General features: G+C 33.1%; 1 pseudogene; it reads right to left on the bottom strand.

Moving 5' to 3' along the window:
• Window positions 1-18,577, bottom strand: part of LOC149575443 (vacuolar-sorting receptor 1-like) — a 36,339-nt pseudogene extending 17,762 nt beyond the window's left edge.
• Between the last annotated feature and the right edge of the window lie 7,281 nt (window positions 18,578-25,858).

Raw genomic sequence — 25,858 nt, 5'->3', positions numbered from 1 at the left:
AGTTAGTCTACTTGGGTTTTGTGGTATCATCTGAAGGTCTCAAAATGGATCTAGAGAAGGTAAAAGCCATCTTGGAATGGCCTACTCCAAGGTCTGCTATGAAGGTGAGATAATTTCATGATTTGGTTAATTTTATAGAAATTTTATTAAGAATTTTAGTGGCATATGTGCACCCCTAACTGAAACAATAAGGGGAGATAGGAAAGAGTTCAAGCGCAATACAGTAGCTGCAAGGAGTTTTGAACTGTTGAAGAAGAAGGTGATTGAAAAACCTATGTTTGCACTTCTAGATTTTAATAAAATTTTCCAGGTAGATTGTGATGCTAGTAGAAATGCTATTAGGGCTGTATTGAGCCATGAAGCTAAAGCTATTGCATATTTTAGTGAAATATTGAATGATGCAAAGAAGAAGTATTCTATTTATGACTAGGAGTTCTGTGCAATCATTCATGCCTTAAAGAAATGGAGGCATTATTTATTGCCAAAATAATTTGTCTTGTATACTAATCACCAGCCATTGCAGTACCTAAATAGCTAAGGTAAATTGAACTAGAGACATATGAAGTGGGTAGAGTCCTTGCAGAGCTATATATTTGTATTGAAACATAGAAGTGGAAGCTCTAATAGGGTTGTAGATGCATTAAGTAGGAGATAGTTGTTTCTTACAATAATCCAGGTTGAAGTGGTTGGGTTTGATGAACTCAAGAATCTGTACTTGGAGAATCCTAATCTTTCTAAAGCATGGAAGGCTTATAAAGAACTTTTTGTTGTGGACAGAACCAGGTGGCTAGATTGTTTGATTCAAGATGATATGTTGTTCAAGGGCAGTCAATTATGCATTCCAAGGAGCTCCGTGAGGGAAAACTTGATCAAAGAGAAACATAGCAGGGGAATGGAAGGACACATTGGTCAAGATAAGATCATTGCCATTCTTAGAGAACATTATTTTTGGCCTCAAATGTCACAAGATGTGAAGAAATTTGTGCTGAGTTGTCAAGTATGTCACGTAGCCAAAGGATTTAGTCACAATATTGGACTTTATCAGCCATTGCCTATTCCATCAAAGCCTCGAGAGGACATAAGTATGGATTTTTTTCTTGGATTGCTAAGGACACAAAGGGGTAATGACTCAGTATTTATGGTGGTTGATAGGTTCTCCAAGATGGCACATTTCATCCCATGTCACAAGACTCATGATGCTGTACATATTGTAGATTTGTTTTTCAGAGAGGTGGTGAGACTACATGGTCTCCCAAAGAGTATTGTTTCCAACAGAGATACTAAATTTGTGGTGTATTTCTAGAGGACTTTATCGAAGAAGTTGAGGACAGAATTGAGATTTAGTTCTACACATCATCCACAATTTGATGGATAGACTGAAGTATTAAATAGAAATTTGGGCAATTTGTTGAGGTGTTTAGTGGGAGATAAGCCCAAGGGATGGGATTTAATTTTGCCAACGGAAAAATTTTCTTACAACAAATTTTTGAATAGGATTACTGGTAGATCACCATTCCAAATTGTGTATGGGAGTAGCCTAAGGATTGCACCATAATTAAGAAAGATGGAGCAAGGGGAGAGGAAAAATGTCAAGGCAGAAGAATTTTTTGAACATATCAAGAGCCTACATGAGGAGGTTTATGCACACTTCACCAAGATGAATCAACAATATAAAGCTAGGGTAGATCAAAGGAGGAGACATAAGGAGTTCCAAGGAGGGGATATGGTTATGGTACACTTACAAAAGGAATAGTTTCTAGTGGGTACTTACAACAAGCTAAATATGAAGAAATTTGGCCCCTATAAATTTTTGAAGAAACATGAATCGAGAAATGCATAGGAGGTGGGGTTGCCAGATGGGATTCACATTTCTCCTATCTTCAACATTGTAGACTTAACAAAATATCATGATGATGGTATAGATGAGGGGTTGATGCTGGAAACATGTCCAACTCCTACTTCTAAGCAAGAGGAGATAAAAGAGATCCTGGATAGTTGTGTGGGTAGGAGTACTAGAAATAGGCAGCATGAAGAGTACCTCGTGAAGTGGAAGGGATGACCAATAGAGGGCTCAACTTGGATATAAATAGTGGAGGTTGCCCATTTGAGTTTTCCTCTACCATAATGTGACAGGGTCACTTTTAAATCTACGTTGGGTGTCTAATGTAGGAGCATCCATTGGTGTAAGGGCAATCCTATATCACCCAAAAATATTCTTAGAGATAGTTTCTATTTAAACTTTTTTCATTTTTGGATACCCATTTGGGTCAAATAAAGGTTCCAACTCTCACAGTTCTACTATTAGCTTTCTGGGTTAGAGTTTTATTAGTTTTTAAGCACATTGGGATACATGTAAATGTCGAAAATAAGCTATTTTGTAATTGAACTAAAATTATAATGATTTGGAGGGTGTAATTTGGAGGGATGATTTTACTTGTAATTTAAAACACTCCAGAAAAAGAATCAGGTCAAAAGGCTTTACGGTTAGAAAATTATTGCGGTTTTAATTTTCTTGGAGACCTCCTAAGAGTGCTTCAAAGTTAGATATGGGGCACTAAATGGCCTCATACATGATCGAAAAATGGGGGATGAGTGAAGTCCATAGGGCCATAGAGTGCTTTGAGAGCTTTTTGAAAATGTTAACAGTTCGTCAATTAGAGTTACGATTCAAAAGTTATGCCTCTTGGAAGTTGGACTACCATTTCTAGATTCTTCTAATCTTACACCGACTTCTAATGTGATTTTTGGAACCTTCTATTTTGGTGGTGGATGCCAACTAGCATATTCTAGAATGCATTCCTAACCCTAAACCATTTGGGTCTTATTTAAGAACATTTCTAGCATTGTAAAGGTAGCTCTTAGTGGAGTTAGAGAGAAGGTACTATGTGGAGGATTTCTTTCTCCAGAATCATACTATTGTAAGCTCATAGATTATTTTACATTGATAATAATATTTTCCTTTTCTTGTGTCTTCATTTCGGTCTTTGGTTGTGTCTACATCAATATATAAAAACTAGAAAGTGTTTGACCTCTAGAATAAAATGCATAAGAAATTTTCTCATTTTGGTTAATTGGGTCAAAGAAATAATTGGTCAAATAGGGTCTCCAAGAATTATGAGAAATATGCACTAGCATAACAATAGTAAACAACCAAATTTGAGGGATTCAAAATCTAGTTATAACATATCAAAATGACTTGAAAACTATAAAATAGCTTCTTTGATATGCATAATAAACACTCCCAAAGTAATGAGTCATGAAACTTTTTTGGGTGCAAGATATTCAAATGCAAACTAGGTCTCCTTTCATTGTTTGACAGTTGTGGAAAATGAAGATCTGAACAATGCTCAAAATAATGCATCACAAAATCATTTAGAATGGAAATTAATCATCATAGGATGCATGGATATACTTAATTCAAGTTGTAGAAACATAAAACACCTCATAGGCCTCAAAATGATAATCGTGTAATCACGTATTAAAAGCTCTTATAGGGGCTCAATTTGAGAATCGTACTCAAAATGAGGGTTTCAATTTAGAGTCCCAACACAGAGTTTTCTATGATTAGTTTCAATTGAATTTGTTTGAGGAGAGTGAATCTACTCATAATGATAATGGCTCCATGTATTGGGTATTCAGAGGAGAGAGACTTACTAGAAGATTAGATGTTGTTTATGGATATGAAATGATTTTTTTTTGGATGCTAATTTATCCTCCTCCATATTGAATTTCTATATCATCAAATTTCTGGATACAAATCTTTGGCCTTGGTCGTTTGGAATGATATGGGCTACTTGAAATTGTCAAAGTTGATCCATTGAGCTGTACAACTAGTATCATGTTTAGAACCTTTAGCCTTTGAAATGTGAACTTTAATTTTGATTTGTGGTACATGGACTATTATGAACCAAAATATAACTAAATTTTCTTGGAGACACCTAAAAGCATCTGAAGAAATTGATATGAACCATTCAATCTAAATTACAAAGTCTTTGAATCTCAGTACTATGATCCAAGCCAAGAGCCTTTTGAACATTGAAACCACTAAATCACCTAGGACATTGAACCTATTGAACATATGAACCTCCTTGAACCAATGGAACCATTTTTAAATTGGTTCAATAAGGTTCAAAAACCAAGATGGACTAAGATATAAACCTCAAAGAAGGGATGTGCACTGTGGTGGGGTAGGAGGAAGATGGTCATGTGAATGGATAATATGGCAAGTTGCTGAAAATCAAGGTGTCACTCGAAATTAGTTTCATTAATTTGTTAAGGGAATTAGCTTTGAAAGAAGGATTATCAAAATTGGTATGTTCCATCCTTATAATAGATGTCTCTTTCTAAGAATACAAAATTACCTCAAATGACAAACGATAAGTGATTAATTATTAAATGTATGGATAATCAAAAGAACATTCACCTATATATATTTTTGAAGGACAAAAATATTTAAAAATATATAATTTGGTGGAAAAATCTATGAGCTATGTGGCTCCACGTTGTGGCTATTCCACTGACCAATAGTGGAAACTCTTCACATTAAATATGAAGACCTTGAAATTAAAAAAGATAATTATCAAATATCTAGATTTGTGTTTTGGTGATAACAAATATATATTCTAATTTTAAGAAAAAATAATATTAAATGTATATGATTAAAAAAATAAACAAGAGTACTAGCTATATAATTCTAGTACCATTGATTATGTTAAAGAAAATGTTAATAAAACAAGTATGAAGTAACATAAATGGATCATCTAGCCGATCGTATTATGATTTAATGTGAATGCATCTGATCATTACCTGGATGATATTATGCATGAGATCTTTACTCAATCACCAAGAGATAATATAATCTATAAGTACACATTTTTGCATACTTAGTTGGTATGAATAATTTTGATTGAATGCAAGGATAATTTCTCATGTGAATTCGAGAGATGAATCATTAATTTAATTTAGCACGAGTACTATGCGAGTGGGTATGCATGCATGCAAAGGTGTTTACATAGTGAATTGATACATGCACATATGCATACAATCATCATAATTAGTTATCCTTGAATTTGACCAAAGCTATTATATATGAATAAGAGATACATGTTTAGAAGGGAAAAAAAATTAAAAAATTACATAGGTACCTCTTCTCCCCTTGAGAAAATTTGTAGAGCAAGGGCACAACATGACAACATAATACATCAATCATAAGGGAATGACAACAAAATCCTATATCTCCACTGATCTATACAAAAAATCAGAGCTCTCTATCCTTGTTCAGATCTCTTCATCCTCTTTTGTGCACAAGTCTCCACAATCAATCAAAACAAATGGGGAATGATTAATGTTGTGTTTTCTTTTCTATTTTACTTATAATCCATAATCCACAAGATCTCTCTATATATATACATCCATACATATATATACATACATATTTATATACATACATACATACATACATATATATACATACATATATAAATACGTCGATGAAAAAAACAATGCACTTTCTAAGAGTTTACAATTGTTCAAAAAAATTAATGTTTTACAAGATAATCGACTTGAAGAACTATTAGCTCAAAAGAAAGAACATGTTGTTGAAACATAACAAAAAGTGCTTGACTTAATGAGAGACATATACTTAGAATTTTGATAGTCAAAATTTAAGGCAGGAGAGTGAAGGAGAAGGAGTGGCTTTAGAAAGAGACTACATAGTAGAAACAATAGCTAGACAACATAGAGAATATAATGGGAGCCGCTAGATAAAATCTAGGAAAGTTTTGTGGTAGGTACTATGACATTAGAAACACCAACTAAATTGGTCTAGTTGCTAATTAGCGAGGTTAATTAATTCATTACTATATGATCCAATGGTAATGTTTGTTATTATTTTGAGATACATGAAAACATTATTATTATTCATTATTATATATACATACATTCATGAAAACAACAATTCACTTTCTAAGAGTTTACTATTGTTCAACAAACTTCATAACTTACAAGAAAATGCACCTGAAGAACTGTTAGCTTAGATGCAAGAACATAGTGTTGAAATAGTATAGAAAGTGTTTGATATGAGAGCTCTCCAAGTGAGGGTGTTCACCTAATCTAATGACAATTGTACAAAAATTTGTAACTAACCCAACGAATCAACAACTAGATCCATTTAACTAGGTTATGGATAGTTTCTTTCTAAAATTATATGCTATGATATTTTTTTGTAAAAATTTCTTGTGAGTTCTTTCTATTTTTCCTTTTCTACATTATTTTTGTAGAGGATCTTGAGGTAAGTCACTCAGCATGGGTTGAGTGAGTTTGATTGGTTTATTATTTGGATTCTAGAATATGTACACAACTGGATGAATTTTGTTGTTGTTCTAAGATGTAATAAGAACCTTAAAAAAGATCTCTAAATATACATGTTTATAAGGAAATATTAAGAGATACCTATTTAGAAGGAAAAGAAACCAACATTTACATGGTTCCCTTGAAGAAAATTGCAGAGCTAGAGCACAACAATAAAATCATAGAGCAAGGGCACAACACAACAATGAAATCATAGTGCAAGGGCACAAAAATCATAAGGGTATGAAATAGAAAAAAAATTCATTGAGCAAGGGCATGATAACGAGATCATAGAGCAAGAGCACAACAATAAAATGTAGAGATCACAAGGGAACAAAAACCAAATGCACTGGTCACAAGGGCATGACAATGTTCACAGACATCTAACCTCATTTCAACATTGGCTAGATTTTCTATAAAAATTCATTAGTATTACAACTTCACCACAATCCCTAAAAATATCTAACAATTATTTTCAACATTGGGTAGAGTTTCTAAAAACATACATTAATGTTACAACTCACTAAAGAAGATCATCATTTCATAGTCCTAGTGAAAGGGGAATTTGTAATCAACCCAACTAGTCAGCAACTAGACCAATTTAACTGGCTTGTGGCTTGTTACATTCTAAAAATATATGCTATGATATGTTTATGTAAAATTTCTTGTGAACTCTACCCATTTTTTGTGGTTTCAACTCTACCAAATTGCAGAGAAAGGGCTAAACAACAAAATGTAGAGATACACAACAATAATATCATAGAGAAAGGGCATGACAATGAAATGCAAAGATCACAGAAACAAAATGCACCAAGGATAATGAAACAATTTTTTTTAGAGCTCTCCACCCTCATTCACACATAGCTCTCCAGCCTCTTTTGCATGCAGTTCTCCACTATTAAAACAAATGGGGAATGATTTATGTAATGTTTTCTTTATTTTTTTTATATACTCATGTAGGCATTTGAATTATGATGCTGACATCAGTATTATGATGATGTTGGGGAGAATTGCAAAAAAAATAAAAATCACCACAAATTACATCATTGTCGCCAATTGTCTTTGCAATTTGACTCCAAATGTTTTAGTGCAAAAATATTGACTTGCATGCCAAAAAAGCTTGATTTAGGTACAAAAAGTTAGGCAATCACCACTTTTGGAAATGTGGCAAAAAATCTCAAATTTAGAACCCAAAATAACCAAGATATCTATCAGAATGCAAAAATGTGCAAAATTGAATGGGATGTGCTTGGAGTAGAATTTGGAAAAAATAATGTCACAAGATATGTCACCCAGAGTGCAAAATAGAACCTCTGAATGTGATTGCATAAACTAGTAACCAAATAGCATCAAATGTTCAAATAAAATACATCATCATGATGGGCTTGGAACTAGCTTTTTGACAATATTTTGTTTGCAAAAAAAAAGTTCAGATGAGCAAGTTACAACTAAACAACCATAGATAGGTCAAAAAAAGCATTAGAAGGGAAAAACGAAAAAATTACCACCTTGGGAAATGTGCCAAAAAATCTCAATTTTCATGCCAAAAATTAGAAAATTGACACCACGAGAAATGTGCCAAAATCAAAAAATTGTCACCTTGAGAACTGTGTCTATTTTGGAAGCAATATTATTTTGCCCCAAATTCCAACTATGTACAAATTGAACAAAATTTATATGGAAATAGGGCTTTTTGGGTGCTTTGAGCTCAATGGTGATGTATGTTTTGTCTCAAAGTGACCTTAAAATCAATGAACCCCCAAATTCAATACAAAATAACTCTAAAAAATGAAACCCTTTGAAAGAAAAAGCACAAATATGAAAGCCAAGCTAGACCCTTCATAAAAATAATAGGGGCATGAAGATCTGGAGCTGTAATACCATGTTGATGTTGATGAAAGATCAACTCCATAACTCCCAAGAATCTCTTGTATGCAAACACCTATCATAGAAGAGAGAAGCAAAAGACTATGGAGGCTAAAATTGCAAGATCCATTGATGAGACATTCTTGATGAGCAAAAAGAGAAATTTCTATATAAAAAATGAATGAATAAATTACAAAGAGATCAATCCTTATAAAAGGAGATCAAAACCCTAATAGGCAACGAACCTAGGTTACATGATGATAACTAATAAAAGAATTAATTGTTATATGTCCAAAGTTTAGCTTAAGTAAACTAGAGATAATACGTGACTTAATAATTAAATCAAGATGATTTAATTAAGAAGAAAATATTTTATTACTCTAATAGGAGATTGGTTAGAAGATCACTTAAAATACAATCTAAATCTATAGAAGAGGTATGTGCAAACATAAGAAGTTCACCAAGTTCATCCAATTTTAGGTTTGTAAATTATGATACATTGTATAATGATGATAGAAACAAAATTAAGGAGGTTATGGTAGATATGATTGAAAATTACAAGCTAGCTCCTAGTGAAATGGAGAAGAAGATACCCAAAGATATACATGACATACTGAAGAGAAGATGGCATGAGGTAGAGAAAGAAGAGAAATGATAAGAACTAACACATTAGTCATAGTTATGCTTTATCTATTATAGGATGAACAAGACACATTTTTCTAGTACTATAGGAGCATAGTTGTTCCTTAATACATAATGTTTTTGTTCTTATAGAATAAGTAGGAAGTTGTAGGACAACAAGATGAGTTGCTTTGGGAAAGAATTTTTGGATTATCAACCACGAGAATAGAGACAAATAAAGTCACTATAAACATCAAAGATGATTCCAGCAGTGGAAAAATTTCAAGAGTGTCAAGTCTGTAAGGTAGCATGTGACCTATCCATGTCAATACCCTTAACACTCTAGAGGCTAAGAAATCAAGGCTCATAGGTATAGAGGCAAAAGGTAAAGAGAAAGAAACAAGTGTAGATAGTAAGATTGTTTTAGCACCTCATATTGAGGAAAGAAAAGAGTCAAGTAAAGTTGAACTAAGTGTGAATATTGTTTTCTCAAGCATAGATGTACAAGCATGATCGAGTGTTGAAACCCCTTCACCAACTCTCAAAGTAGTGCCAAGTAGCAACACTCCTTCACCAAGAAAAAAGTGAGCAATAACCAATGTTTACCAGATATTAAAGTTAGTTTGGATGAAATAATTGAGATGCCAGAATTAGAGCTCAGAAATGTCTCCTTAGAGAAAACAATATTTCTACAAGAAGTTTGACAAAGAAGCAAAGACAAGAGGAGCTAAAGAGAGAGTTGAAGAAAAAGAAGGCACTCTATGATGTAAAGCATATTTTTGTTGATGCTTTGACATTCAAAATTTTGATGAAGATGCACTAATCATCAACCAACTTGTAGATATTGTTGAACAAGTCAATGTTAGTAATATGGAGTCAAATGATAAACTGATGGATTGGTTTGTGAGAAGATTCAAGAATAAGATTGTGGAAAAAAATTCCATAACCATTATCGAGTAGAAATTGCAATTGCAAGAGAAAATACAAGTTATGATGGAATTAATAAAGAAGGTATAAAATTTGTACAACATTCTGTTAGATGTGACAAAATTCACAAACAACATACAGGCAAAAATTAACAAAATTTAAGCTAAGATAAAGAGATCCAATAGTATTATTTTAGAGTCTAAGGGATCAATTATTGATCATTACAATAATCTACTGAATGCTCAAGGAACGTTGGTTGAGCTTTGAGCAGTTAACAACAATATGAAATCCAAATTGATCTTTATTCAAGAAATGATGATACCTCATTTGGAGGTCATGCAGAGAGAGATAGAAACTACCCAAGCTCTTATCATAGAATATCATAGTCATTTAGTAGCTGATAGCTTAATTGATTTAGCTACAAGACATCAATTGTAGATTCATATTTTTGATGTAGCAAGAACCACATAGGATCATGCATTGTCCATGATCAAAAGAGTTCACAAAACATTCATTAAGAAATATGGATTACTTCCAGCTATTCAACCCCATCAACCATGACATGAGTGTTCAAAAACAAGGGGGAAATAGGTTTGGAATTGAATTGAAGATTTGAATAAGGGGGAAATTAATTTGTTATTCATTTTTACATTGATTATTCATTATTCATTGGCACAAGTCATAAGACTTGGGGGGAGCTCATTATCAAATTGTATTGTAAATATATAAATACAACAAAGTGGTTTTTCCACTAATGTCAAAGAGGGAGATTGTTGGTATCTCTAGCTATTATTGTCTATTGATGTCAAACACTTTGTCATTTACAAGGAAGAGACAAACGGTCATCATTGTGATAGAGCTGCTCTATATAGGTTGAGTCATGTACATAAGAAAGAATGTACCAAGTTCTATAGGAGCCAAGTAAGTGTATGGTCACCAATTATTTTCTATACAAGATGAGCTCAATAGTGACCAAGCAAGTTTCAACCATACAAGTGTCGAGTTACATAGTATGTACCAAGCATAATACATACCAAGCAACAATAATATCAAGCATCAAAAAATAGTAAAGACCAAGCAATGCAGAGTTTACTTAAAAGTTAGAAATGGAATTGATTTTGGGGTAAAACATTTTTCAAGATGACTTGGAAAGAACATTTAATATATGTAGAGGTTGTTTCAGAGCATTATATGCATTATTTATGTGGATAACAAATATCTATGGTATTGATCAATGTCAAATGAAGAGGCAAAATATGGAAGTATTTTGATAACTCTTTAACTAGTGAAGATCTTAATTGCGATCATATATAGATAGGGGGAGATGAGAAGAGAAGTGTGTGTATGCAAACATGGAGTAGTATGAGATTGATATCATATCAGAGGCTAAAGGGTTTTGTTATCACTTAACAAACAAAGTGACCTATTTAAGGAAGTCAAATAAAAGGGGAAGAAAAGTTTATCAGATCAGAGGAGATGATTAGTTAGTAAGGAGGAGACTCAAGATCAACTTATAGAGAAAACTAAGAGTTAGGTACTGAATTATTTCTAGTCAATTTGAATCAAATTAAATATCCTAATAGAGTGGTCTTAATAGATCTTTCTAATTCTCCTAACTGAGTCCTTACTTTATTGTAAGTGTTAAATTCTCTAAAAAAGTGAGACCTAGCAGTCTCTTAAGCTTTTAATAGGGCAGACCCCTTATAGGGTAGATCATTTATTATGATCAAACACTATAACCATAATAGGTTAACTTTATTGTAGTAGTAGTGAAGATTTTTTGGTGTCATCCCCACCCTAGTTTTATCTTCACCCTGGAGGGTTTCTGGGTAAAAAATATTGTGTAATCTGTTTATTTTCATGCATGTGATAGATCAGATTTACATGTTACAACAAATTTACAATACAAGTTTTAAATGCACAAGTTTACTAATACATGTGAATGAGTTGGTGAAAATTTTAAAGTGTTTAAGATTATAATTCACCACCCATCTCAATATCTTGTTTATCATGTTTATAACTTTGAAAATTAACATAAAGTGAGATAATGATATTGGTAAGTTTGATGCAAGAAGTCAAGAAGGTATGTTCTATTATTATTGTGGAGTTTGATCAGTCTCCGAGTGGGAGATTGTTCTGATGTGGAGCCTAATTAGACTTAGATGTTCATTTGATGTGGTTTTCCTCTAGATTATTTCTATGGGGGTTTGCGGGAAGTGCCTGCAAGATGGGGTCAAGGGTTAGCACCCCTGTGGGGTCCTAGGGTAGTGCCCCAAGTGCACTCCCTGCCATAGTATAGGGTGAGGTCGAGGGGCGACACCCTTGTAGGGGTTTTTAGGATTAGCACCCTTAAAACCAAAAATGACCTTATATTGCAAAACATTTTGGCTACTATTTTTATATTATTCTAGCCCTAACTTTGTAAGTGGCAAAAAGCTTGTATAACAAAGCTTACAGTTAGGGATTTTCATAAGGTGTGATGTGAAAATTAGTTCTTGTGGTGGTATTGAGCTATAAGGGATTATGGATTGTAATAATGTTGTAATCACTAGATCATTATAATATTGGACTTGCTATTGGTGGAGGTAGCCCAAGGATTGGGTGAACCACATTAAATCTTGGTGTCTTGTGTTCTCTTATGTTTGATCTATTATTTTCTAATATTGGTTATATTTGCATGTAACTATTATTTTTTTCTATGGTTAAATTCTAACAAGTGGTGTTAGAGCCATATGGTCATAATTTTGTTTTTAGCCAAACTATTGTCATTTTTTTAGTTATCCTCTATATGAAGGCTCACAATTAAGTGGGAGTCTAACAGTTGAGTGGGAGCAATGGCAGACAATGGTAAGTTGAGGGTTGACAAGTTTAATGGGTAGAACTTTTAGTTATGAAAGATGCAAATGGAGGATTATCTCTATTAGAAGGATTTATGGAAGTTGTTGGAAGGAAAAACTAAAAACTAGGGAACTATGACAAATGAGGAACGAGAGATTTTAGATAGAAAAGCACTTGGAAGAATTTGGTTATTCTTGGCATCATTAGTGACATTTAGCATTACAAAAGTGAAGATGATGGAAGAGTTGATAGAAACCCTAGTGAATTCGTATGAAAAGCCTTCCGCTTCAAACAATATATTTCTCATGAAGCATTTATTTAATATGAAAATGGTAGAAGGTGGATCTGTTGCAGATTATTTAAATGAGTTTAATATTGTTACTAGTTAGTTATGTTTTGTGGGTATTAATTTTGATGAAGAAATTAGGGCTTTCTTGATTTTGTGTTCTTTGCCTAAAAGCTAGAATGTCTGTGAGTAATTTTGTTTTTGGATCTAATACCCTAAAATATAATGATGTGATCAGTATTATTTTGAGTGAGGAAACTCGTAGGAAAACCTCAGGTGGATCTTTATTAGGAAGTGCTTTGAACGCACAAAGTAGAGCAGGGTAAACTTTAAGAAATTTACCTCCAAAGAAATATATAAAATATTGGCTAATCTCTCATTATTTTGAAGAAACAAAATTATTTCTATTGGTGAATCTCTCATTTTTTATTCTAAATATGATTAATATTGGCTATTATTTTTGAATCATAATTTTTTTGTATAGAATATTGAATAATCTCAATAATAATTGGAAGTTCATTAATCACCATAGAATATTACAAATCAAAATTGAACATTTTTTTACCTCGTCAAATAATATAAGGATCATTACATATACTTCAAATCAATAGTGAAAACTAAATATTGCTGATATATCCCTGAAGTAACTAATAATTATGATAATTATTGGTTAGTGCAATTTAATTTCTCCAATAATCTATTATATTTAGGTGACTCAAATCTAATCATGTAACGAATATTGTGGCAAATATTTGAGTTTAAATTTTTCAATAAAATAAATTATTGAGTGATTTTAAATATTCTAGAACTAAATTTTATAAAATTATAGTGATTTAGGTTGTATCAAATATTAATTTTTTAGCCAAATTACATGCCAAAAAACACTAAAAAATAACTTGAAGTAGAGGCAAAAAGACTGAGAGAGGAAATAATTCTGGAAATCATGGGAAATCAAGAGGAAAGTCAAAGGGGAAGAGGTCTCAACCCAAAGGACTAAGAGATTGCCAGTACTTTGGTAAAACAAGGCATAAAAAGAAAGATTGTTGGACTCGAAAGAACAATGAATGAGATAAACTAGAAGGAAACAAGGAGTTAAATGTAGTATGTAACAAAGCTGAAGAGGATGCTTTTCTTTTGTCTTTAGAAAGTATTGATGATTCATGGGTTTTAGATTCTTGTGCTTCATTTCATGCTACACCTCATAGAGGTTATTTTATTGATTATGTCCAAGGGGATTTTAGGCTTTACTATTTGGGGGATAATGAATCCTATGAGATTGTTGGAAAGGGAAAAGTTAAGATTAAACTATAGAATGGAAATCATTCACTACTACATGAGATAAGACATGTTCCAAGGCTGAGTAGGAATTTAATTTCAATAGGGAAGCTCGGTGATGAGGGTTGTGTAATTACTTTTAATGATAAAAATTGGAAGGTTTCAAAAGGTTCCCTTGTGGTAGAAAAAGGTGTGAAAGTAGGCACCTTATATCTTTATATAGGTTATATTGTTCCTTCTACTTTGATTATTTTAGAGAAAAATGAATGTTCAGGAATAATTGTTGTAGTTGAGTAGGGAGAACAAATAGCTACTATAGAGTTTGATATAGTGCTATGGAAAAATAGGCTTGGGCACATGAGTGAGAAAGATGTAAAAGTACTTCATTCAAAGAAAGTTTTACTAGATCTGAATGTGTTAATATGGATTTCTGTAAAAGTTGTGTGTATGGAAAACAAAAAGAATAGAAAAGTCAGAGATTAGAGCTTGTGCATACAGATGTATGGGGACCAACTCAGGTATCTTCCCTTGGTGGCTCTCATTATTATGTTACATTTATTCATGATGCAACTAGAAAAGTATGGGTTTATTTCCTTCAATATAAATCTGATGTATTTCAAACTTTTAAGAAATGGAAATGCTTGGTTGAAAATTAGACTAGAAAGAAATTAAATTGTCTTAGATCTGATAATGGTAGTGAGTATTCTAGTTATGAATTTGAAGATTATTGCTCCACTAATGGTATTTGTAGATAGAAAACTATTCCAAGAACTCCACAAGAAAATGGAGTGGCTAAACACATGAATAGGACTATAATGGAGTGTTCAAGAAGAATGAGGTTGCATGCAGGGTTGCCCTTATACATGTGGGTGGAGGCTATCAATATTGTTGTATATTTGATTAATAGAGGTTCATCTACTCCTTTGGGTTGTGGTATTCCAGAGGAAGCATGGACTAGTAAGAAAGTGAGTTATTCCTTTCTCAATACCTTCGGTTGTTAAGCATTTTCTCATATAGATTCTAAAAATAGAACCAAGCTAGAAGTTAAATCAAAGAAATATGTATTTGTTGGATATGGCATTAATGAATTTTCTTGTAGGCTTTGGGACTTTGAAAGTCATAAAATTGTAAGAAGCAAGGATGTCATATTCAATGAGAAAGTTTTGTAAAAAGATCTATTACAACAACATGAGAGGAAAGAAGATGATTATGTTGTGTTGGATGATACTCCAAAAGTTGATGTTCCAGCAATTCCTCTTGATGTGCAAAAACTTGCAACAACAAATACCACACACACCAATGAATGTTATATGGTCAAGAATGCTAAGTAGACCTCCAAAAATATTTTCTCCTTCCTTGTATTCTATTTTACTTAGTAATATTGGTGATCCTAAATGTTATGGTGAAGCTGTGTAGGTGGATACTAAGATTCAGTGGGAGTTTGCAATGAAAGAAGAAATGGACTCCTTTCTGAAAAATAAGACATGGGATTTATGTAAGTTCCCTAAAAATAAAATGGCTTTATAGAATAAATGGGTTTATAGGTTGAAAGAAGAGGATGGAAGTAAGAGAAGATTTAAAGTTAGGTTAGTGGTAAAATGATTTGCATAGAAAAGGGCATTGATTTTGATGAAATATTCTCTCATAATGTTAAAATGACTTCTATTTGCATTGTTTTAAGTATTGTAGCTACTAAAGATTTGCATTTAGAATAACTTGATGTTAAAATAGCCTTCCTTCTTGTGATTTGGTTGAAGAGATATATATGACATAGCCATAGGGATTTGAGATCAAAGAGAACTTAGTGTGCAAATTGAAGAAAAGTTTATATGGCTTGAAGCAAGCACCTCAGTAATGGTGTCTAAAATTGGACAGGTTTATGCATGAGCATGGATAAAATAGGTGTCATTCAAATCATTGCATTTAATTTTAGATGTATTCTATGGTATGCACAAAGTTAAATATTGCACATGTAGTGGGAGTCGTTAGTAGGTATATGAGTCATCTAGGGCTTGAGTATTGGAATGCAGTTAAATGGATTCTAAGATATTTGAGAGGAACAACCAGTAAGTGTCTACATTTTGGGGGCTCTACTACTAATTTACAAGGCTATGTTGACTAAGATTTGATAAGGGATATTGATACCAGATGGAGTACTATAGGATATGTATTTACTATTGGTGGGGTAGTAGTGAGCTGGGTTTCTAGGTTGCAGAAGGTTAATACTTTATCCACTATAGAGGTAGAGTATGTTGCTACTACAGAGGTAGCCAAGGAGATGTTATGGCTTCAGTTCTTCATGGAAGAATTGAGAAACCCTCAGAAGGAGAATTATTTGTTCACAGATAACCAGAGTGCCATTTATCTTGCAAAGAATTCAGCTCCGCATTCAAAGATAAAACACATATAGTTGCGGTACCATTTCATTCGATTAGTTTTGGATGATGGATAGTTAAAGCTAGAGAAGATACATGTAAGTAAAAATCCCATGGATATGTTTACCAAAGTAGTAATAAGGGAGAAGCTAAACTCCTCTTCAGTTTTTGTTGGTCTTCTAGACTGAACAAAATAAAAGAACAATAGAGTCCAGGTGGTTTGATATTCTAGTGAGAGCTACATTTTTAGCAGTTTTATGACCAGTTTCCAAGAGGGAGGTTATTATTATGGAGTTTGATCAATCTCCAAGTGGGAGATTGTTATAATGTGGAGCCTAATTAGAATCAAAGGTTTATTTAGTGTGGTTTCCCTCTAGATTATTTCTATGGGGGTTTGGGGCAGCACCCTTATAGGATCTTGGAGCAATGCCCTAGGTGTGCTCCCTGTCATAGTATAGGGTGGAGTCGAGAGGAAATGCCCCATTGGGTTTGAAGTCAAAAATGACGTTATATTGTAAAAGACATTAGCTACTATTTTTCTATTATTCTAGCTCTAATTTTTTAAGTGATAAAAATCTTATATAAAAGGCTTAGGGTAAGGGATTTTCATAAGATGTAATGCAAGAATTGGTTCTTGAGGTGGTATTGAGCTATAAGGGATTATAGATTGTAATTAGGTTGTAAGCACTAGATCATAATAATATTGGACTCGTTGTTGGTAGATGTAGCCCAAGGATTGGTTGAACCATGTTAAATCTTGGTTTCTTGTGTTCTCTCATATTCAATCTATTATTTTTCAGCATTGCTTATATTTGCATGTAATTGTTATTTCTATTTGTGGTTAAATCCTAACATGTTCCTTGGTTATTCATTGAAAAGAAAAGCTTACAAACATTTTAATCATATAACTAAGACAATTGTTGAGTACACAGATGTAAAAGTGGATGAAAAGTTTAGAGTTAAAGAAAGAATGATGGATTATAAATCCGATGAGGAAGAAGATAATCCTAGATCTTTTAGAAAGAATATTGAAGTTTTCTTTGAGACTAAAAATGATATACAAAATGATGTACAAATTATTGAGATAAAAGAGTTGAACAAGGAGAAGATAAGAGCTGAGATAGCTACTCCTACACCTGACAAGAATTTGGCAAAGAATCACCCAAAAAAGAATATTATTATAAGAAAATATAAAGGAGTGATGAAAATAAATAGAGTAAATGAGGAATTATGTTTGATTTCTTAGGTTGAAGCTAAGAGCATAGATGAGCATGCAAGGATGATCATTGGTTTCTAGTAATGAAGGAAGAACTAGATCAAATTGTGAAGAATGAAACATGGGAATTGATTCCTACACCTAAAGACAAGAATGTTATAGGAACGAAATGGGCATTTAGAAACAAGATGAATGAATAAGGTGAAGTTGTGAGGAAAATAGCTAAATTGGTATATAAAGGATAATCACATCAAGAAGGTATAGACTATGAAGAAATAAATGCCTTTGTATCTAGAACAGAAGCAATAAGAATGTTCTTAGATTATACAAAAAGTAAGAAATTTAAAGTGTATTAGATGGATATTTTAGATCCAGGTGAAAATAGGTTTTTAAGGGACATGAAACCCCTTACCAAAAGAAAAATATTAGCATTAAGTACTATGAGGTTTTACAAGGACCTAAAACCTAGAGTATATTAAAAGACACAAAAAACCAGGTTTTACAAGGACTTGGAACCTAAGTTTAAACAGAAGATGGAAAATAAAAAATAGAACTAGCAACACCATGGAAACCAACAACCAGCATGCCAACAACCACAACCAACACCTACAACAACTCTTTAATGATCTTCTCCACCTCCTTGTCTGCCTCTTCAGTAGTTTGGATAATATCAACTATGGTAGAATCGAGAACCTTAAGAGCTTTAGTAGTCTCTTTCCTCATATTGTGCCTAATTCTCTTACTTGGTCCTCTTGGGCTCCTCACCCCAACTATATCTGCAGACATAATCTCCTCATTGCTTTTCTTACCTAGATTAGCTGCCATTGCACACAAACTCAAAGTAGCCTACTCCATTCTCTTCCCACCTATCCTTTATTAATTGAAGGAGTTCAAGCTCATACTCCTTAAGTTTTTTCAGGGATGTTTCCAACTTGTCTTTCCAAATGGGCTCTCATAGCATGTTCATGGCCCAACTCTGTTTGAATAACCCCAACTTTTTCTTGAGCACCATGATCTCATTATAGAGCCATGAGTCACCTTTAAGGGACACCTCCACTTTTAGCTTGGCAGTATGAAGGAAAGATAACTTTTCTTTGTGGGACTCATCCCTATACCCTTCATCAATCATAATCATAGTGTCCATGGTAGTATCCTTATTTCCTATTTTGACTTGGATGTTGGTGTTTGTATCCTACTTCTCATTAAGCTCATCTTTATTCTCCTTACTTAGGCTGTGCTCTTTCATGACAATGACTTTAACCTTGTTATTCTTTTCTATGTCCATGCCCATTTTCTCCTCACTAGAATTCCTTTTAGGAGGGGAAAGGTGAACATTTTGTTTCCCCTCATCATTCCCTAAAGCTTCAAACCCTGCATTAGATTTAGTTTTCCTCTCTTTACTACACTCCACATGATCTTTACCATTTGACATTCCCTTGCTCCCAGAATAAGCTTCTAGGTTTGAGCTAAGGTCCCCCATTTTCATTTTATTATCATCGTTGACAAAATTCTTAGAATTTTTCACTTCCTCTACATTTTTCTTTTGAATCTCCCATTTGTTACCCTTTTTGGTACTCATACTGTCACTAGTTCCTTCCTCATTTTAAACCTTTTTATTTTAGTGAGGTTCATTGCCAATCACTTTCCACTTCTTCTCCATAATTAGAGAGGGCTTAACAACCTTGCTTTTATAGTACTTTTCAATATGTAAGATTAAGCCCTTTTGGAGCACATAACGTGACTCCTTCTTCCTATGGGCTTGGAGACTTTGAATGAAAGAGTACTTCAAATAGAATGAGAAATATATTTTATCTTTTTATCAAAAATTATTTAGAAATATTAAATAAAACTTGTCGACTCTCTTGGCTCTACCATCAAGGATAAAATACTCATGAATGCAGAATAAAACATCCCTCTTGATTACCTTAATCTAGCTCAGGTCATAGAAATTATCATTCTTCCCTAGATTTTTCTTCTCTTCATTAGTTTGAGGGAATTTCTTGAAGGTTGCATTCAAAATACTAGTCTCCTTATTGAATTTAAGACCCTCTATTGGAAGACTCATAATCTCAGTGATGAATTCATTTGACAGCTTCATAGTGACTCCATGCAACATAACACTATCTTCAATAGAATTTTTGAAGAAAGACTCTATAATGTGGGGCCTATACCCTTAAAATTTCTTGATATAAGCCATGACTTTCCCTTTTTTTAGGATATCCCATACATCTGAATTCAACTTCCATTCTTTGCAATTATTTGGCTCTTTCTTTCTTGGTTCCCCTCCCATCTAGCATTTGACTGTGCACCTACAACTAGTTTGATAAATGGTAACCAAAAAGGAATGTAAAGAGTTATTGATCTCCAAGAAACCTTTAACCTTGCATGTGTACCAAGTACAATCCATAATTATACAAAGGTACCACCTAGGGATACTTAGAAGATCTACCATAAACCCATCACTTCCCTTAAAAAATTCCTCGATCTTGCATGATCTTTCCTTCACTAGCATGTGTCATATCATAATTAACAATTGTTGTCAACTCCACTTCGTTGCTTAGGTCATCTTGCCAACTCAACATTGTTTCCTTAGAGATTGCTTAATTCACAGTCTAGTTAGTAGTTTGTTGCCATCCCAAAAAAATGAGAAATAAAAACATTATCAAATTTATTCATAAGGTCTTTAATTTCCATTATAATTCCATTGCCATCCTCATAGTGAACAAACGAGTTGTTGCCTCTTCTTTATGACTAGTAGACTTTCGTATAGGTATTCCAATAGTATCCACAACCCTATTGTAATGGTCTCTCAAAATACCTCCACATCCAGCTTTTCCTGGATTCTATTTATTTGAACCATCAAAATTACCTTTGATCCATTCCATAGGTGGAGACCTCTAGTTTACATTATGTCTTTGATCCTCTTGTTTTGTTATAGTGCCTTTAGAATTCATAGGATTACTTATTTGAGTCTCATCAAACATTTTTCTCTTAGATTTGAAGTTCTCTTTTATAGTTTTGATAATATTTTGACCCAAATCCTAATCAGGAGTCTCCTTATTTTTGAAAATTCTATTATTCCTCTCCCTCTAGATAACCCACCAAAGATGAGGGTGAGAAATCTTTGAAAGAAAACCAATAACAACATCCTTAGTTGGACATGTCCAGCTCTGAAAATATTAATCAATGTTATTATGTTGAACCCAAACTAAATTCCAATAGTTAAGGAGATGAATCCATACATTCTAGCTAAAACTACAATTTAAAAAAAAGGTTTTTCCTATCTTCAAAGTCCATCTTACAAAGACAACATATGCTGACCAAGTAGACTCATCTATTTTGCAATTTATCTAGAGTTAAAATTTTGTTTTGAAGAAGAGCCCAAAAAAAGATTATGATTTTAGGAGTAAGCCCTTTAATCCATGCTTTACCCCATATAGGAGTATTTCCTTTTTCCTTTGATCTAAAAATAGAAGAGACCTTGAAACATCCTCTTGGTTCAATCCTCCAAACAAAAATATATTATTTTTGAGGATAAAGGCTAATAGCATTCAAGGCCAACTAGATACTGGATCACCATAAACCTATTTACATCTATCAACAATAGTCCTATCCTCAAAATCCTCTATCAAAGGGTGATCGAAAAGCCATTCATCATCCCAAAACCTAATCTTACTCCCATTACCTACTTCCTATTTACATCCTTTATTTAAAATTTGTTTGGCTCCATGCACTGTGTTCCAAATAGAAAAAGAAGATAAAACAATATGGTAGGAAATAAAATTAGAAAAAGAAGGAGCTTCATAAAAGTACTTATGTTTCCAAATAGAGCTCTATACCTTGTTATCATAATAGATTTTCCAACCTTGTTAGCTAATAAAGCTTTATTCATACTTCTAACATATATTATACCCAATCCATCTTCCATCTTATGTTTAGAAGTTTTTTCCCATGCAATTAAAGCCATTCTCTTCTTTTCCTCTATTGCAGACCAAAGGAAATTTATTTGAATTTTATCAATTACATTAGCAAATTTAGCTAGAATCGTAATTAGGCTCAAAGAATGCATAGGAATACTTTGAAGATAGGCTTTGAGGAGAGTAAATTTACTAGCTTGACATAGCATATTACCTTTCCACCCAAACAATTTCTTATTGAATTTCTTGACAAGATCCTCCCAAAAAAATTCTGAAGGACTCAGCCCCAAGCGTAAACGAAGATAAGTACATGAAAAAGATCCTATAGAGCATCCAAAAATATTAGCAATCTTTCCCTATCTAAAAATTGGAGTGTTAATAAAAAATAAAGAGCTCTTGTTCCAATTAATCAATTTTCTAATTATAGAGGAGTAAAGATTAAGTGCCTTTTTTAGATTCCTCCCCTCTCTAATATCATCTTTTCCATGGAAGATGGTATCATCCACAAATTGTTCATGAGAAAAAATAAGAGGATGAGAGGAAGGTCTAAAACCTTGAATTTCCTCTTTTGATCTAGCTTCCCAATATATCTCCCCAAACAGTTTGCCATAATAGTAAAAATAATCAAAGATAAGGGATCACCATGCCTTAGCCCCCTAGAGGGTTAAAAAAATTCAATATAACTCCCATTGACCAACACAAAAATCAAATTAGTAGAAACCATCTACATAATAAGCTTAATCACATTGATACTAAAGCCAAAAGACATTAGGATCTTGTGGAGAAAAGACCATTCAACTCTATCATAAGCATTCACTATATCAACTTTCATAATAAAACCCTGATTGTTAGAAACAGATAAGGAATGGATATTTTCATGCACAAAAATTATAGAGTTAAGAATTTTTCTACCAAGAATAAAACCATTATGTTGTTCAAAAATCAATATAGGAAGAATGTTCAATAATCTCTAAGTAAGGACTTTTGAGATGGTTTTATAAATCAAGTTACAAAGACTAATAGGTCTGAACTAGTCTAGAGAGTCAACTCCAATCTTCTTTTGAATTAGACAAAGGAAGGTACAATTAATTTCCTTTAGTATTTTTTTTGCCCCAAAGAATTCTTTGACAATATCACATACATCTTTACCAACCAATTTCCACTCTCTTTGAAAGAAAAGCATAGGGAAACCATCCGGCCATGGGGATTTGTCTCCTTCAAGAAAGCAAACAACTTTATAGATTTCCTCTCCCTTAGGATGGCACACAATAATTTATTCTTCTCCTCAATTACCAAAGAGGGAATAATATCAAATAGCTCAACTTATTTAGTTTGATCAATATTAAGGTGTAAAGACAGAAAAGTCAAAAAAGGGGAAACCATATCATCAAAGATTTCATTCTCATTAGTGATTCGATGTCTTCCTTTAGTGAGACTAGAAATGTGATTTTATGCTTTGTGTTTCAGAGTAAACAAATGGAAAATTGTGTATTGGCATCTCTTTCAGGCCAAATAGATCTAGATCTCTATCTCCAATAGGCCTCTTCTCTAGAAATTATGTCGTGGTACTCCATCAATTTCTCATTTTCTTCCTTCACTAATTCCATCAAGTATCCCTCCTATTGGATTCTGTCTTGGCTAAGTTTTAGATTATCTTTGATAATTGATTTTCTTCCAAAGATAAACCAAAAATGTGTTTTATTCCATTCTCTAACTTTCTTTATAACATTTCTAAGTTTAGAAGCCGCACAAAATAAAGATGTTCCTTCAATGTTAATGTTCCACCATTCTGCAAGCCAATCCTCAAACTGTGTATGCTACATCCACATTTTCTCAAATCTAAATGGGAAATATTTTCAAGCTTGAATAGCCTCTACCATAACTAAAAGAGGAAAATAGTTAGAAGATATTATAACTCTATCCAAGAGAGCTTGGATGCTATTATTTTGCACTCTTTTAATGCTCCATGTAAACTCAACCCCTTGAAGATCTAAGTCCATTAATCACTCCTTGTTTATAAAGTCCATTAAATCTAGTCTTCTTTCCAGTTGAATAGTATTTCCACAATTTTTTTCATGCTCATAAAGAGGAACATTAAAATTCCCTAGAAATAACCATATGCCATAATAATCAACACTCTTTATCTTAGATAAAGAGTCCCAAAACATTTTTCTAGCTTTCTTGTTATTTGGTGCATACACATTAACTATATACCAATACTTATTCTTGGCATAACTCTTTAACTTGAAAAACAATAATTTTTTATTACCATCCAACAAAGAACCAGAGAGAAAAGACTATTTCCATACAATCATCATTCCTCTAGAAGCACCTTCAGAACTACTTTCCATAATACAATAATTATTCAAAGATTTTAGCATTTCAGCTTTATCTTTTTCCATTTTAGTTTCTTGGAGCACTGAGATATCAAGTTTGTGCTCTCTAACAAAATTTTGGACAATATCAAGTTTATGAATATTGTCCATCCCTCTCAAATTCCAAGTGATCACTTTCATTATAACTTTTTGGGAGTAAAATCTAGAATAGTTTATTGTTTCCCATCACCAATATTCTATAAGCTTTCACTTTCTCTAGAGTTCCAACATTTGGTTTTAATTTGAGAGAAACAATTTCCATTTTACTTCTTCGGGTTTCAACTCTTATAGGTATAGGTATAGGGTTAGATTTTTTCTCTATTTTTTTCCTTTGACACTTTATCTATTTAGATTCTTTCGTATGAGTAATCAGATCCATGTAGTTTGGCTCTAGAATATTTTCAAGAATAAAAAACTCTTGACTTGAGGGTCTTGACAGGGTCTGAAAATATTCATTCTGTGACTCTTCCAAAATTTCAAACTCATTGAGTTGACCGCTTCTTTCCTCAAGGATTTCTCCTTCCTTTTTCTTCTCTAAATCTTCAAAACCTTCCAATTCAAGATATTTATTTTGATAGATTGCCATCTAGTTCATAGGATCTTCACACTCCTCTATTTTCTTGATCCTAGAGTCTTCATTATTCCAAAATTTCTCCTCTTCTTCCAACAACTTCTCCTTGTTTTGATTATCTTGGACTACTTTTATTTCAATAATCTTTTCAGTGATGGCTTTAAGTTTCCATGCCCTTTTTTTTCTTGGGTTCCACCTTTTTTCCACATTCACTATCTTTGCTTTATTTTTTATTTTCATAGGATAATTCTTTGCCCAGTGGCCCTATTTTTTAAACATAAAACATGCATTAGGAAGGTCTTGAAAGACTATCTCTTGCATCCTTTTAGGGAAGGTTCTTCACATGAGCAACATTCACATAGATCTGGGCACAATGAATTTTAGACCTTGCAACCGTCCCATTATCAATAGATATAAGCTCACCAAATGAACCAACTATCCTGTTAAATATGTCTTCATGCCAAAACTCAAGTGGGGGTCTTGGAAATCTATCCCATACCGGAGTATTAAGAAAAAAGACATCAGATAGATCCATATTGGGTTCCCACTTTTTGATCATTAGAGTACTCTTTCCTAATGGCCAAGGACTACGACATAGAACCATATTTGAATCTTCCTTACATGTAAAGACAAAGCAAAAAAAACCCGCTCATCATTAGCACAATATCCACTTGACCACATAGAGCCCATTTTCTTTTAACCATGTTTCTAACAACATCAATTTCTTCCCATTCCCCTAGAATTTTTTCAACTTGGATAAATTCCATAGTTGAAATAGACTAATCAACAATTGAATCCAGGATGAAAATTTGGAACTCACCTTTTTCCCAACAAGATCTATAAGTAACAAGAGGAAATGATGACTTTCCTCTTGGATTTCTTCCAAATAATGAAGACCATTTGCATTGACTCATTTCCAAATCATCCTTCCTCTACTCTTATACACATGATCCCTTTACATCCTTTCCCACATCTACAAAAATATTGACCTCCTACAATGGGTCCCTAATCTGGACAGGACAATTGGTTAAAGAATTAGTATAAATATTATCAGCATCTCCACATCTTCTAGAATAGAAACCAAGCAACACTTTGTCTTCTTCCTACTCTAGACCATTAAAACCCATCCTCGAATACCCAAAAAACCCCTTTGAGTTCCCCACTTTCAAATTCCCTCTAATGCCAGGATCAATTCCTAACATTAAAATTCACATCTACTAGATTCTCACCTATGGGAGCTCTC

Source organism: Cupressus sempervirens, chromosome 2 (genome assembly GCF_028749045.1).
Source record: "Cupressus sempervirens isolate cs-2001-9-10 chromosome 2, ASM2874904v1, whole genome shotgun sequence".
Classification (NCBI taxonomy): domain Eukaryota; kingdom Viridiplantae; phylum Streptophyta; class Pinopsida; order Cupressales; family Cupressaceae; genus Cupressus; species Cupressus sempervirens.
Note: the sequence above shows the minus strand (reverse complement) of the source record. Positions and strands in the feature narration are given on the sequence as shown.